This window comes from Nicotiana tabacum, chromosome 20 (assembly GCF_000715075.1).
Source record: "Nicotiana tabacum cultivar K326 chromosome 20, ASM71507v2, whole genome shotgun sequence".
NCBI classification, from domain to species: Eukaryota; Viridiplantae; Streptophyta; class Magnoliopsida; order Solanales; family Solanaceae; genus Nicotiana; species Nicotiana tabacum.
The window spans coordinates 134678316-134696004 of record NC_134099.1 but is presented as its reverse complement, the minus strand read 5'-3'; the positions used below and the strand labels follow the sequence as shown (position 1 = coordinate 134696004).

General features: G+C 35.2%; 1 long non-coding RNA gene across 1 annotated transcript; it reads left to right on the top strand.

Annotated features, from left to right (window-relative positions):
• Window positions 1-3613: 3613 nt before the first annotated feature.
• On the top strand, window positions 3614-5575 carry LOC107774725 (uncharacterized). The gene is made up of 2 exons (XR_001645578.2): window positions 3614-3901; window positions 4107-5575. It is a non-coding gene; the product is annotated as an uncharacterized LOC107774725 (long non-coding RNA).
• Window positions 5576-17689: the final 12114 nt, after the last annotated feature.

Here is a 17689-nt window from a genome sequence, read left to right as displayed (position 1 = left end):
GATAAAAGGACAATATAACGTAAATCTCATTTTGCTATCAAGATATGATCCAATTTTAACTTAAAATGTGCATTGAAAAATTCTCCAGCATATTGTCTTGGCACTTAATGGTGTACTGTAGGATCTGAAAGTTCGATAAGTGTGCTATAGAATCTGAAATTCGATTCAAGTACACCAGTGAGGTCTACGGTATTCTTATTTTTTTCTATTGCATAGTCATAATTTACACTGTTATATTCTTCTTTTTTTGGGTCATTTGTACTGTTATACTCATGTGTTAGCATGGATATTCTATCTTGATTGAATTTATATAAATGTTCCATCTTCGCAGCACATTCAAATTGACCCATTTCCTTATTTGCAAAAAATATGCCTACGTTTTTGTTGAAAAGCTTATACTTTTGAGTCCCATAATTGTTTCTTACTCATTTTGCTAGATTTTGGTAATTCGTGCTATCTCATCTACATTATGAGCGTGGTACACCTGATGGTATCTACCTTAACATTGAATGTTTTTCTTCAAGGTAATTAGATTCACTCTCTAAGTTCATAAACTTCTTTCCTATTCCTATTTGTTTTAATTTCTTTATACGTGCAAAGTTCATATTTTTTTTACACAGTATGATTTTGGAATCTGTTTGTGAAATTCAGTGATTTGAAAATAGAGGCAAAACGTAGCTGCTTAACAAGAAATGGTAGCATTTACTGTGGAATTGAAAACAAACTGAAGAAGAGGACATTTAATTTCTTTCATTGGTTTAATGAATTTAAATTTTACTATAATTACTGTTTTCTAATGATAATGGAATTTCAACTTTTGTTGAAAGCGGAGTTGAAGCTTCCATTTTATATAGGAGAGTGAGTGGTCTTATGGTGTAAAGATAATAATATTGGCTTGGAGGAAATCTTGAACCGTATTATGTTGTTAAGTTAAGATCAACTTGAGAAACCAAAAAAAGTTAAACATGTAATAGATTTGTCCAGTTGTTTTACTTATTTAGGCTCTCTAATCTTTTGTTTAGCAAAGAAGATTAGTAAATATTTATAATATGTAAATATTCCTGCAATTTACATTGGAGGTTGAAGGATAGTCGATCATATTTTTATGGAAAAGAAGAAAATAAAGAAATTACTTGTGTGCAAGGAAAATTTTCTTTTGTTTAATTTCTTATCTTTTAATTTTATTGTTGCTTTTTTTTGGGGTGGGGGGTGGGGGGAGGAGGGGGTTAACATGGATATTATTGTTGTCTTTTGGATTGCTCCACTTGGTAATTGTTTCGGTGTCCAACTAAAAAAAATATTGCATGTGATGGAAGATTATTCCTGTTGTCTTTCACCAATCCCATAATTGTATATGAGTGTTTTATGGAAAGATTCATCTTCATAGTTACCTAATAATCATCAACCAAACATAATTCACTAAGGAAACATTAAAACGACCAAATGGTAAAACGAAATTGAAAAATAAGGAAGTGGCTAGCAGCACGAAGAAGACATGCATCAAATTAATACAAGGATTCTAAGAAAGTTTGTTTAAGTCCAATAATCAAAAAAGAAAAATTATTAAATGTTGGTGCTTTTCAAGTTGCTAACTATTTGTTCACTAATTAAACTGATTCTTTTCGTATTCTCTAATTAAATTAGATAATCAATGCGTAAATAATAATCATATCCTGTAATGGAGTATATTTTTATGCACTATTATTAAATTTTTTTTCATAGTTTATATTAAGACTTGTATATTATTATTTTTTGGTTAGTTATCTTTATTATTAGGATGTTGAAAAAAGAAAAAAAGATTCGACATTTTTAAAGAAAATGATTGGGTAGAGAAGTAAGAAAGGGGGGAGAAAAAAAGGAAAAAGTTAAAGATAAAAGGGTTTAAAAAGAAAAAAAAATGGAAATAAAAGACAAAAATTACAGACAGATTCTTATAATTAAGTATTTATATGTACATAATAAATGTACAACGAACTAACCATGTCTTGAATTTGTTAAACATATGTACGGAAGAAGTTTTTCTTGAAATTCTTTTCCTTCTTTACTTTCTTTCGAGAAAAATAAAAGTATTTTTTCACTTATATTGATTATACAACAATCAAGTATTTTTGAAGACTAAAAACTCTAAGTGATGGAAAATTATATAAAATGTATAAAGCTAAGTGTGGATAATATATAGAGCCATCGATATGGGCTTGGCCCGTTGGGCCAACCCAGCCCAGCCCGTGATTTAGCAGGGCTGAGCTAGAATTTTTGGAGCCCGTTTAAAAACGAGGCTTTTAAGCCCGGCCCGAGTAAGCCCGTGGCCCGTGAGGCTTGACTGAGGCTGGGCCGGACCGGCCCGTGGGCCAAATAAAATATTTATTTAAAATATATAGTAAATAAAAAGTATACTGTCTTTAAAGATGGAAAGTCAGAATTGGATCTTTACTAAAAGGAACCAAAACTTGATCTTGAGAAGTTTCAAGAGATGATGTTGTCATGTATTGGAAGGACCATTCTAGAAAATATCTCGATCTTTGAATGATGGTGCGTGATGTACTTAGCATTCTTATTACCATTGTACCATCGGAATCAACATTTAGCATTGATGGCGTGTTCTTACAAAGTACAGAAGTTGCATTTATTATGAAAATGTCCAAACACTTGTTACTACTTGAAATTGACTGCACAGGTTTTCTCGAACTCAAACTGGTAATATTTTTTTATGTGAATTTAAATATTATTAATTTTTAAAATTTAATTATTTTTAATATTTAACTAATTAATATTGCATATGAATTGTAGATAAAAGTGAAGATGTTAAGACAACCTTGTCACAAGCGGATTCAAATGTGTTTGATGAAGATGATGTGTTGAATATCTCATAAGCATCATGAGCGTTCTCTTGAATAGTTTGTTTTAAGTTTTGACTTTTAGTGAATGAAATATAGTCATGTCTTTTTCTTTTTTTAGTATTTATTGTGATATATTGGAACAATATAAAAAGTTATTAAGTTTTGCGAATTTTTTCCAATAAGATATTTTTTAACTTTTAAATAATTATCTTTTTTTAGGTTAGAACTTAAAGAAAAATATAAAATTATATTTTTAAAAAATGATGGGCCGGCCCGTGGGGGCCCTCGGCCCACATAGGACTGGTGTGGACTGATCATTATAAGGCCTATCAAAATGGTGGGCTAGCCCAGCCCAACCCGTCAATTGCTAAAGCCCACGTAGGCCGGGCTGGGCAGTCCGGCCCATATTGACAGCTCTAATAATATAATTGGTTAAGACTTGAAATATTTGAATTTGAACACAAAATAAATTTTAAATTTTTTGATATTCGTAAAATCTAATAATCACCGGAAGCGCGAATACACTCACTAGTATTAGCCATAAAATTGTTGGATCAGTTAGTTACTTTAGTTTCATTAACAACACACGGTAATTTACTCTTCTCCCATGAAAAGTAACATACAAGAATTATAATTATGTAACATATATTATATAGAAAAGTTAGTGGTTTCGAGATAGCTGTTTTGTGTCGTAAAAATCAAATCTAAGGGTAATTTTGTTATTTAAATACTTTAATATAACTACGTGTCTCTTATAGGTGGAATTGAACGGACACCTCATTTTATGCCTCAAATTGCTTCTACCTGCAGGTTTGTTTTTATTCAATTTTGCGATAAATTGCCAGTTACCAAAGCTAAATAGTGCACTTCATTGTACTCCAAATTCGGCAGAATTCACATTTTCTGTTGATTCCAAATTTGATCCCCAAAATTCTTTATTCTTTGCCAGTAGAACAAAATTCCCACTTTCTGTTGTCCCATTCCAACATCGATTCACAAAATTGAAAAGATATTATTGGGAATTTGCTCTATCAATTAGTTTCAGCCCACGTGGAAAATTTTGGGTAATACCAGCGCAATCTTCTTGCATGTTTCAATATTGTTTGGAATTATTCTTTTGTTCGATTCCTATTTTCATCCTCTTTGTTTTACTTTTGTTTTATGTGCTAATGCTTGCTTTGATTTCTTTGGCATATTTTATTGTTATATTTATGTATTTGATTTGATTGCAAAATCGAATTTTGCTTTTTTGGTATCCCCTAAACCTAGCAAAGGAGAGAAGGCGGTGGGATAATTGCCTGGGTCGCTATGGAATTATTCAAATAGGGATTCCAACATGATACTTCTCCTAAGGTAAGTGCACTATTTTCATGTTCGTCGTCTCAGTTGGTTTCTGTTACTGTACTTAATTCCTCTGTAATTCAATTTAGAGAGTTAAGTGTATTTTCTTGCAATTTATGGTAAATTCTATCTATGGTGGCGTTAGTAAATTATCAGATAGTAAAACGGAAATATTCTCTTTTTATTATCCCCATATGCATTCTTTTTATTGTGTTCAGAATATTATTTCTGTTAACTTGAGTCGAAAGATGAATACTGAAGCTTGATGTTATGCTGAGTGCTTAGATGCTTTCTCCGCTATCGCTGGCTTGGATTAGCAGGTTGGATTTCTTATTTTATTTTACTTAGGAATGTGTATAAAACTGTAGAATATTGGTTGTGAAATCAGAAATTTATTCACCACCGTCCTTTTTTTTCTTTACTCAAGTTTGATTCTCACTTAAAGCTTTGAATTTAGAGCTGCTCTCTTATTTGGTTAATTTGTTGGTTGCGCTGCCACGTTCACTCAAGTTTTGGTTACAGATATTTGGTTTCTTTAGTTGTCCAGTAATTCTCATGAATCGCAGCTTTGAAATTTGGCAACAACTATAAGATTCCAAATACATGTATCTATGTGTACCTGCGCCGCATGTATGATTCGCGAGCAAGGTGTTTGTTTATTTTATGTTGACCGCGTCGCATGGATGATTCACGAGCGGGGTAATAGATGCATCTATGGTTCGAGCCACTCGACCCTCGGCAGTGCACATTTTACATTTCTGTTGGATCGGGTCGTACAACCTCGCATGAATTGCGCATGCTTGTATTGCTTGCCTTGAGAGTTATTGATATTGATATTTGCTCTCCCCGACTTGAGATAATTGTTAATTAATGAATTATGAATCCGGAGACTTTTAATAAAAAAAAGGAACTCTTACTTGTTTCGTGACTTATTTGAATTTACTGTTGTTCTTAATAAGTCCATGATTACTCGCATTAATAATATATTACTATTGGACCACTAGTAAATGTCGAAGTCGACCTCTCGTCTCTACTTCTTCGAGATTAGACGGGATACTCATTGGGTACACGTTATTTTCGTACTCATACTACACTTGTTATGCATTTTTGTTGCACAGGTTTATGTGTGGCTAGTGGAATAGCGGCATGGTTGATACGGAGACTCAGGTAAGTTGCATTTATCGAGACGACCGTAGCCAGTAGAGTCTCCTTCAGAGTATTGTATTGCATTTTCATTTCTGTCCACTTGTATTCGGGACAACCATTGTGTTTTATTTCATTCACTGGTAGATGCTCATGCACTTGTGACACCGGGTTCTAGGATGATCACAGGATTTTTCAGTAATTAAATTTTGTAAAGACATCCTCATTTATTCAGTGGAATTTATTATTTATTATTCATTTGTTTAAAGGAAATGATTTCAAAATAAATAAAATGAGAAATTGCTAGTAAATTATTGTTGGCTTGCCTGACAGTGGTGTTCGGCACCATCACGACCCTTAGTGGACTTTGTGTCGTGGCAAGAAGCTTCAAAAATCGCCTAAGAGCTTTGGAGAAGAAGAAGTTTGTGAAATTTTTATAAAATCACGAAAGTGTTCTGTTTTTTGCCTTTTTAAAAATCACTGAGGCTTAGGAATTTATCCTATTGTTGAATTTGAGGGGTTCTGCTTCTTTATTTTTGCAGGACTTTGTTATTGTAGAATAAAGGTATGTATTTGTACTTCTAGTAGATTTTCAGTGTTGTATATTTTCATATAGTTAGTATTTGTGTTGAAGCTAACGACCACTTTCGTTTCTTTATTTTCGTGGCCTGAATCTGATTTCTTAAATAAAAAACTCTTTGTCGTCGAGGTGTATGACAAAATACTTCAATGAATTAGATTGTGTCTTTGGTTTCTTATGCATCCTTCGGAGGTAACATAGAAAATAGAAAATTATGAATGCATGTATATCATATTGTCAACAGCGGAGAGCCGAATGTTTGACACGGTTAACATCTGTAATTCTTTACACCTTTTTCCTTTCTCCTTTTTCACCATGCAGCATGAGAGATTAAAATTATAGAGAAAAACTTTGACGAGTTATTGTTGCAACTATGTGGATTTTCTGTCTTTCATTTTTTTTTACGAATGAAATAAACTGATATTACCCAATTCTGTTGTGGGACTTGAAAATTTAAATGTGGTATAGAGAATGTCAGATACTTGAAATATATTCTTGGTTCTCTTTGTTCTCATAGAAGCTCCTTATTGCTAGCTATATATAATTGTGTCTCATTTGCTAAATTTTCATGAATTTCCAACACAATCATCCGGGAAAGTAGTAGTCTCAAGTTTGCTTATAGGTTGTCACGACCCGTATTTCTCACTCCCGAGAGTCGTGATGGCGCCTACTCATGAAAGCTAGGCAAGCCGAGTATCATAGATTCATTAACCTTTTTACTTAGCCTTTTTAACAGTTCAATATAACATGCGATCAACAACAGAATAATTATAATAAGCAGAAATGCGAAAGACGAAAACTAATAATTTAACCATATACTAGTGCATAATCCGACATACAACTCTACTGTGACGACCCGACCAGTTGTCTCATGAGTCACCGCTCCATTCCCTCATTTCTGCTTTTTTATGCTTTGTTATCCGTGTTTTGTGGTATCGGGTTGGTCGGATCGAATTCGGAAAGGATTTGGTAAGGTTTGAGACACTTAGCCTCTTTAGAGTGAGTTTAAGTTGGAAAAGTCAACCAGATGTTGACTTATGTGTTAGAGGGATCGGATGTGAGTTCCGATGGTTCTGTTAGCTTCGGGAGGTGATTTATGTTTTAGGAGTGTGATCATAATGGGTTTTGGAGGGTTGGAGCAATTTTAGGCTTGAATTGGCGAAGTTGATATTTTGACGATTTTCAGTTGATAGGCGAGATTTTGATATAGGGGTCGAAATGGAATTCCGAGAGTTGCAGTAGGTCCGTCGTGTCATTTGGGATGTGTGTGTAAAATTTCAGGTCATTCGGACGTGGTTTGGTTGGGTTTTTGATCAAAAGCGTAATTCAGAAGATTTTAAAAAGCTTGGCTTGAATCCGATATATTTTGAGTGATTTGATGTTGTTTGAGGTGTTTTGGTGATTGGAACAAGTTTGAATAAGGTATTAGGATGTGTTCGTGCCTTTGGTTGAGGTCCTGGGGGCCTCGGGTGAGTTTCGGGTGGTCATTCAGATCATTTTGAAGTTGAGAAATTGCGGAAAATTGCAGGTTTAGCTGTTGCATGATTTTGCCCTTCGCGATGGCATAGGGAGTCTCGCGATCGCGTAGGGAGTCTCACGATCGTGTAGAAGGTTTTGAGGAGGCTGTCCAATTGTTCTTCGCGTTCGCGAAGTGAGGCTTGCGATCGAATAGAGTGGGAAGGTTATTCATCGCAAAAGCGGGAAGGTGGTCGCGTTCGCATAGAGTTAAATGGACATGAGAGCTTGGCTGATTTTTGTTCATTGCGAACGCGGAGGGGTGTTCGCGATCGCGTAGGGTTAAGTCGCCTGGGCATCGCGTTCGCGTAGGCTGTATCGCGTTAGCATAGAGTAAATTTGGGAGCTGAAGATTTGTTCTTTGCGATCGCAAGGGATGTTCCGCGATCGTGATGAAGGAAAATATGCCTGGGCAGAATGTTTTTAAACTCGTCTTGTCCGCGAGGATTGGGTTTATTTCCTCCATAGTTGATCGTTTTTGGAGATTTTTGAAGGAGATTAAAGAGGGATTGGAAACGTTTGGAGGTAAGAATTCTGGACTAAAAACTTGATTATTATGTGAATTTCACCTAGAAAATTATGGAATCTAAGCCTAAAATTGAAGAATTAGGGCTTGAAATTGGAGACCAAACATTTGGGATTTGAAGAGTCATTTGTGGATGAATTTTGATGTTCTTGGTATGTATGAACTCGTGGGGAGATAAGGAATCCGTTGATGTGAAATTTTTTGAATTCTGAGACGTGATCTCGGGAGCCGGGTTTTGGTAATTTCGGGATTTGTGCCCTTTATTGATTGTTTTCGCTTGGGCTTGTTCTCTTAGCATATTTTGACGTTCTCGTTCTGATTTTGGATAGATTCGGCGTGCGTGGAGGCCTATTCGAGGGTTAAAGGCGTCGCGAGCTAGAGATTTAGCCGGCCAAACTCTTTCAGCCGGAACATGTTGGGCTAAAACTGCTCCAGAATAACCATCCGATGATTGGGGGTTATCCCTGCTTTGTGCAACATCATTACTGTGAACGTCTTCAACCTTCACGTACATTTCCAACATTTTTATCAAAATAAGTTCCCGATATTCATCCAGAATTCCCAAAAAATCTCTCAGAGTTTCATCATTCTCGATGTTAAACTCAGCGTAACAAGCAACCTCTTGCGGAATCACAGAATACGAATATCTTCCCGTTATTTTAAGATTCACCGAACGTTTGCTCAACCTCATTTTATTGCATAACAACGATACCAGTGTATCGTACTCCATTGTAAGTGGCAACTTAACATGACTCCGTGGGGATAAACTATAGCTCACTGAGTTATTCGCCACCACAACTTCACCCCCTCCCCCAATATAATGAAACTCTTACTTTTCGCGCTTCAGACATTATAAAAAAAGCTTGAGAATTTGACAATAAGAAAAATTTATCACAAAGTTGGAGTATTGCTGAATGATTTTTCTCAAAACCCTTAACGCCTTTAAATAAGGCAATGCCCAATCGGGGATGCCCAATCCCGGGGATCAAATTTTTGGAAGTAAAACGCGGTTTAAAAGGGTGTTTTATATATTTGAATTATTGTTATATCAGTTAAGCGCAGAAGAGTTATTGGTGGGCCCACAGTTAAGGTAAAACGTGGTAATAAACTGCGCTTTATATAGTTGTCTTATCAACTTCCAAGTAAAGCGCGGTTCATTACCGCATTTTATATAAAACGCAGTTATAAACCGCATTTTACCTTAACGTTCCAAAGGCTGTTTAGGTAAAACGCGGTTCATAACCGCGTTTTATATAAAATGGTAACTATTTTTTTCCACCTAAAAAAGTATTTTGAGTCCAAAAGAACCATATTTCGGTTCCGGACTCTTAGATTGAGTGGTACAAGTTCACAACAATATACATACAAGATTTACCAGAGAACAATTGATTACTCTCTGTTTAAATCTTTTATTTATTTTTTTAATTACAAATAAATGCGTTTCTATTTCATTGAAATTGTCAAAGTTGGTATCCATCATTTTATTCAAATAGGATTGAATTAATAGTGGACTGAGACGTGACTATAAATTCAAGCTGGATAGAGTTCATTTTCATTAAAATAAAGCATACGCCACACGGTTAGCTGTGCACAACCGAAAATGACTTTTAGACGGACATGATAACCTTTTAGACAGTCTAATCCAAACACTGTTCAAACCCGTTGTTTTCGAACCCTCCAAAATCCCATGTTTCCTAACCCCATTATTACCATATCATTCACACTTTCTTACCAAAAGTATTTGTTCACACTCAATATTGGCTGTTGCATCAAATTAGATAATTTAATCAGAAGATTACGAATTAAAAACATGCAATTAATCATGATTAAATAATACTCTTTTTAAAGATGGTTAAACAAGTTTGCCAACGCTAAACAAACGGAACTTAGCTTCTCACTGACTAAACTTTAAGGGATCGTTTGGTTAGAAAGAAGTTATTTCGGGATTAGTTATTTCACCTTTTTATGAGGATTAAAAAATACTACAATCCCGGGATAACTAATCTCGGAATTAATTATACTGTAATTTTCTTCCAACCAAACATGGAATAAATTCTTCTTAAATTTAATCTATGGATTAATTATTCCTTATCCCTCGTACCAAATGAGCCCTAAATATTATACGAGTTGAAATGGGATTCCCAATGAAGTGAACAACTCCAAACTTTATTAAGAACTATGAAGTTATACCCAATTTTTCTTTTTATTAAGCTTACACCTATATTAGTATCATCAACTCAGAATCACAGAAATCAGAGGTACTTGAGATTAGAACAAGATAAAGAGATTGAAAACAGTAAATAATCGGAGGAATCTACGATGGCTGAGATTGTACCAGAGAAAAAAAAAACCCAATTTCATCCATCAAAACCCTAACTCGAAAATCTGTAATTAATTCACTCTGTTTTAACGAATTTGAAACAAAAAAGAAGGAGAAAGAGATAGAAAACAAGAAAATTGATATTAAGGAATAAGAAAAGCACCTGCACAAGTTGAAGAGATGAGGAAGACGAAGATATCTGAAGCTTTGTGACATAGAGAATAGTAGTAGAAACTAGTGTATTAAAAGGTATTTTCGGGGCGAGCTTTGGGGCGAGGTGCACAAAAAATGCCCCAAAGTGATGGTAGAGGGTGAAAGTCACAAGAGGCGTACACCCAACAATTATATTCGGGGCATATGCCCATGCGTTGAGGCGCGTTTTTGTAGTGAGCCGTAAGCCCAAGAGACTTTTTCAAGTTAAAACAAAATTTGCTACGTAAGTCCTTAATATAATACCAAAATTTTTCAAAAGTCAGCTTGTAATTACTCAAGTTTTAAAAAGGAATTGAAACATTAACAACTTGTTTGGATGGTTGTTGCCCATTGTATCGTATTGTATTGTTATCCCAAAATAATGTTTGTTTTGATTGTTTAATTAAAATTGGTTGTATTGTATTGTTAAATCCGTTGTTCCGGAGCAATGAAAAGTTCCATTTTTTGAAACAACCGATTTGGTGTGGTGGTATTGTTTTTTATTTTTCTTTCCAATTATGCCCTAACTTATTACTTATAATTCTATTTTACCCTTTACTTCCTAACATATAACCGACTTCTTCATTCCTTTTTTCCTTCCGTTGCTTCCAACTCCACGTTAGGTATATAAGTTTTGGACGAGGACTTTCGCATGCTCATTTCCTTATCATACTCGATGAAAAATACAAACTATTAACTCCCGAGGCATATGACCAATTTGTATGTGCTGAATTGCCAGACCCGAAAAGAAATCCCGATTTATTTAAGCTTGTTACACAACACATATTGCATGGTCCTTGTGGGCAATTAAATCCAACAAGCCCCTGTATGAAGAAAAAAATGGGTCAATGTAATTTAAATATCCAAAGGAGTTTGCTGAACAAACAACTAAAGGAAAAAATTCATACCCTAATTATAGAAGACGAAATACAGGAAAAATTGTAGAAATTAGAGGACAACTTTTTGATAATTCATGGGTTGTTCCTTACAATCCATTCTTACTTCGTAAATTTAATTGTCACATGAATGTGGAAGTTTGCTCTGATATTGAAGGAAAAAAAATAGAAGAATAGAAAGTGGACCACAAAAAATTTAAAATTTTAGACGGTGTATGTTCCATAAATTTCTCAAAATTCCTTTTATCATTTGATTTATCGGGAAACTTCTACGCAGAACATAATAAGGTAAAATACCATTAATTAGCTATAGAATTAGTAAAACACTATGGAAAGTGACTAAAAAAAGAAATCAATTAACCTGATTTGGCACTTGTAGTTTGGTTTTTTGTGTTGCTGATGCTGAGCAGTATGCATAATTGTTTGCATCTCACCTTATCTATTAGTGATGATTGTTGTAATAACCCGTACTTTCGACCTTAGATTTAAACCGTTCGATGTATGTAAATAGACCCGAGTCCTAAAGAAATTGAGTTATATTCAAGATATGCGTCATGGTTTGAAGTATAATAAGTCATAATTCAAGAGTCGACAAAAAGTTTCGTTAGAATTAAGTTGGTGAATTAGCTCGTATAAGGTCCTACTTCATATAAGCATAACTCCCTGTATATAAGGTATTATGGGGTGATCTATCTATCAAATTAGAGGTGTTGGAGTCTAGTTTATAACACCGCAAATCGATTGTTAATCCGGCTTTGGGACGAAAAGTTATGCGCATTTTACTACGGATCTATCAGCTTTTTTCAAGTGCTAGCGGTGGACATATGGCACTTCCTAAGATGACTTTATATAAACCCCAAAACCCGATTTTTAGATCATTAGTTTTCATCTTTCTCATAGTATTTCGGCCTAGCAGCCCTAATATCCCTCTCCATCATCAAGATCTCTAAGAAGTGAAGTTCTCTTGTGGTATAAGCAAGTAAAAGCCTTAATATCTCTCTCTACTATCAAGATCTCTAAGAAGTGAAGTTCTCTTGTGGTGTAATCAAGTAAAAGCATGATCTGGGACTCAGACCTCCAACTTATTTCTTATCTAAATATCATATATCTCATCAAAATCCTTCCGTGGTTGTAGAGATTTGCTCAGTTCTTGTAAGCTCGGGAAAGGGGACTTGTTTTTTCCTTAATCAATGTATGGAGTCCCTTCCTATTTTTGTAGAAGAGGTCGTAAGAAAGATGTTAGTATGTTATCAAATAGGACTCACGGGACAGTGATCGGAAGTCGTGAGTTCGAGTTATTTTGATTGTTTTTAGTTGTCTAAATTGGTTATTGGGCTACCTAGATTATTGTTGTTGCTGTTGTTGTTGTCGTTGTTCGGGAGATATGAGGGCATGGAGAAATTCCGTATAGTTAAAGTATAGCGAGCTCGTCGCTCGTCGTGTTATTGTTACGCCATCTTGATGGTTGATACTAGTATTGTTATCATATCTTAGATTAAGCTTGTAAAGGGAGGTGGTTCGTCATAATTGTTTGGAGGTTCGTAAAGTGAGGTATGTAATGGCTATATCATTCCGTTGGCATGTTTCCTCCTAAACGAGATTCAAAAGAACAAAATATCGTGAACCTTCTTATCGTATACCTAATGTTCAAAGGTTCCCCTTAGTAGTATCACTCTTATCATGTTGGACCTTTATATGAGGTCACAGAACCCTCGACCTTAAGTCGAGATGTTAGGTCTTAATTCGAGACGTTCATGTTATATGTGTTAGTTAGTTCCTTTGTAAGTTAAAACAACTATGAAATCTTGCTTAACTCTTTCATAAACTATTTAATAAGAACTTTACTATCTATGATATACGGGGGATATGACAAGGTTGTGCCTCGCATGAGGCCAGTTGAGGTCTATATATATACGATATCATAAGGTCGTGCCTCGCATGAGCACCATCGGGATATAACAATCCCGATGGTTATATCGGTTATGTAACAATCCAAAGTTGAAAAGTATTATGATTCCACATAACTCAGCAAGCACTACAAAAGACGTTTGAAATATAAGAACGATAATATCTTATATGTATTCATGTAGGTTGTTTCATAGCTTCCTGATGTATTTAGTGTATTACATTTTAGTTGCCTTTGTTATGAGCCATTATTCCTTCATTATTATTTTGTCTGCCTTATATACGAGTACAATTTCATCCATACTCACGTCCCTTTTACTGGGGACATTGTATTCATGCTGCAAGTTCTGATACTCAAGTTGGCAAGCCTCTAATAGGCAGTTATAAGCGTTCAACGGTTGTTCGGTAAGCTCCATTTCTACCCGGAGTCTGGTCGAGTCTAGTCGTTTAATGATGTATATATGTATAGACTTTACAGGTAGGTCGGATCTTGTACCGGCAGTAGTACTATTGTAAGACACTCGTAGCGGCTTTGTAGACTTATGTACTTTGTATTGTCAGTTATTATAGGTGTTAAGTCAGTACTCAGGTGTCGGATTGTCAGCATGTGTTACGACCATGGAGCCCTATATGTATGTGTCTCTTTTGGGCTGGAAGTAATTGTTTTTGTCGTATTTCCTCTATTAGCAGGTATTTAATTAGCATGTTTTTATGTGTTTAATAATTTAGTATACAACAGGTTCATAAGTCTTACAGGTTGGTTCGCTCGGTCAGGTTAAGGCACCGGATGCCTGTCCGCCTCACCGAGGTTAGGGCGTGACAAATTAATAATAACATGGATGGGTGAAGGTCATTTCGATTGAAGCTTTAGAAAAGATTCAGTTGGAGTTGGATAAAGTGCTTTGTGCGGCGGACATTCCAAACATTAGTACGTTCAACTACGAGGTTAGGGGTTATCTAGGTGAAGTTATGCACTTTGCAATAATAATGCTTAAAGAGATCCCTACGAGAAGTGGTTGGTTCTTTGAATCTCAAGGTTGAGTAATTGGATAGTGATCATATTGTATATTTTATGTTGAAATTAGTTTTAATTCGAACTGATAATTATCATACTAAATTCACATGTGTTTGGTAATTTTTTAACTTTCATAGTTGTGTATTTCACTTCAACGAAGCATGCATTTCAGTTCTCACCTTTTATTTTAAACCCTAGAACTAGCCTCTTTTTTTTTTTGTTGCACTCTTGCTTCTAAAAACACTACTACTATTGGGCATATGCAGATCCCTTCCTCGGATTTGGAATCTCACATGAACAAATACCAGAAGTATGACCGATACACACTCTTATGTTCCGACATAAGTTTAGGGCCTTCATTTTTCTCTTCCAAATTCATTGATAACGCACCCATAGTGGGTGATTTGTAAGCGTATCTTCTTTAATCAAGTTAATGGTTAATACACCCATGATGAGTGTTTTTCCACGTGTACTGCGTACACAAGCTTATTCGTTAGGGCTTTCTTAGGATATACCTAGCATCACTATTGACATTTTAAATTAGCTTGATTTTGAATTGAGTTTAGTATCGAAGTTCATTAGTTCTTGGGGAGTGATCAGTTGTTGCGCTGCTTGTGCAACTAGACTTCGATTTCTTGTTGATGTAGGGATCCTCGGTAGTGTTCCCTATTTAGGGAGCTCATGTTCATTGCTAATTGTCACCTATCCATCCGATCTCTTTACGTTTGCTTTGTAGTGAAGGAACACGTTAATCTAAACACATTAGATTGGTTTGTAAATCGTAAAGCGAGAACTTACTTGTTCTTCATAGCGGAAGTGAAAACGGATAAACCACGGCTGGAATTACTGGTCGGTGGTGGTTATCACAATGTGTTGGAGCAACCTCCAATTCCACAGTCTAAAGCCCTAGTTTGGATTGAGAGATAGAGAGAGCGTAGGAAAAGTACTGCTTAGAGTCTTATTTTAGTGCACACACTAAGTGTACTTATATAGGGAATATTAAGGTTAACTAATTAGGGCGATGTGCACAAATAGCCACTAACAACACCTGTCTTTATTTTAAAGTCAGTGTTTTTAAATGTCTTTAGTCTTTAGCCACTGGTTTAATAAACTTATACCTGACTGGACGAAAATACCCTTCTGCTATAACTTATACCTACGCGATCAGCAGCAGCAACGCTAAACTATAGAAGATTTCTACGCGATCGTCAAAATTGCAGAAGATTCTCTTACGATTTCAAACTATAGAATTCAACATTCTCATCCAAAAATCGACATAGATTTACAGTAAGTTATACTTTTATGTGTTTCTATTAATTTTTATTTCGACATAGTTAAGGATTGTTTGTCCTTAACTTTTGAACTTAACTTCAGGACTTAAGGACTATATGTCCTTAACTTTTGAACTTAGAACTCTAAGTTTAGGACTTCGGGGCTACATGTCATTAACTTTTGAACTTAACTTCAGGATTTCAGGACTACATGTCCTTAACTTTTGAACTTGGAACTCAAACTTCAGGACCAAACGTCCTTAACTTTTGAACTTGTAAGTCAAAGTTAAGAACCTATTGTCCTTAACTTTTGATCTTGTAACTGTAAGTTAAGGACTGCCTGTCCTTAACTTTTGAACTTGTTAGTCTAAGTTCAGGACCAAGTGTCCTTAACTTTTGAACTTGGAACTTGAAGTTCAGGACCAAGTGTCCTTAACTTTTGAACTTGGAATTCAAAGTTAAGGACAAAGTGTCCTTAACTTTTGAACTTGGAACTTGAAGTTCAGAACCAAGTGTCCTTAACTTTTGAACTTGGAACTCAAAGTTAAGGATCAAGTATCCTTAACTTTTGAACTTGGAACTCAAAGTTCAGGACCAAGTGTCCTTAACTTTTTAACTTGTAACTAAAAGTTAAGAACCAAGTGTCCTTATCTTTTGAACTTGGAATTCAAAGTTAAGGACCTATTATCCTTAACTTTTGAACTTGGAACTCAAACTTCAGGACCTATTATCCTTAACTTTTGAACTTGGAACTCAAACTTCAGGACCTATTGTCCTTAACTTTTGAACTTGTAACTGTAAGTTCAGGACCTATAGTCCTTAACTTTTGAGCTTGTTAGTCTAAGTTCAGGACCAAATGTCCTTAACTTTTGAACTTGTAACTCTAAGTTAAGAACTGTATGTCCTTAATTTCTATGCTTGTAACTCTAAGTTAAGGACCAAATGTCCTTAATTTTAGAACTTCCAACTCTAAGTTCATGACCCACATAAAAAAAAAAGAGAATTTGATTCATTGAAATATGAAAACTCAATTGGTATTCTGGCAACTGATCTTCCACTTCCAAAAAACAGCCTAAGACCATTAATTCACTCCACAAAGTGTCTTCAAAACCTCTTTCAACAAATACCCCATTTGCACTAATTTTTGTTTGTGAATATCTTAAACAGAGAAAAGAGCAACACTTGTTTGTGTTTTCCTTTTCCTTTTCTTGTATTTTCCAGCTAAAAACTATAGATTAAATGAACTAACTTCCTCTGCAAGAGCCACGCCCAGCTTGTTTAGTTCTTAATCAAGAAACCAGAGCCCATGTATTCGATGCAGAGTGAGAAGCGAGGGTTTGAGAAGAAAAGCAATGGAAGAAAGGGTAAAAATATCTTTTCATATTAATTTTAATAGAGTAGTGGCTATTTTTCTCAACATTAGAATTGCTGGATAAAAAATAAATACCATCTTAAATAGTAGCTACCCCATGCCATTTTTACAACTAATAACCCTATTGGGCCTTAGAGCACCCCTTATGGATGGACCCAATATATCCTACATCTCCCACTCACACATACTGGGAGTGCTCATCTAGCCTGAGAAACATATTCTCAACTCATCTCCTCAATCATTCATACAGGGAAGTAAACCGTGCGACCAACATACTGTGAGAGCTAAGTTATATATATCTGTTAGGAGTACATAGCCTCTCGTTGAGCGCAAACCTACAAGTAGATCATAAAGTATGCAGTACCCTAGATCATGTAAATCACATTTGATATAGTCTCAAAATCTCATATATCATTATTTCTTGTATTCACAATTATAACTCATAAGTTATAATTGGTGCACCAGTGAATACAAATAAATGAGATTCCATCAATGATCTTCCTCTTCTCACGATTCCCTTAACATTAGTATGACTGCTTTTCTAGTTATGCTCCGCTAGACTGAATCTGTGTCCATGGTCTTTTGGAAACACACTAAGATAGCTAACATCACACTAAGTCTCAAGTATCTGATTAGAGTCTCTAAGGGTATAAAATCTTGAGCTATCATAAAAGCTCTGGGTCTCACACAACAATAAGTTGAGAATGGACTTATGTTAACCCAATTGGTCGACATTAGCACACATGGTATGAAACATGTGCTACAATATTTTCTCC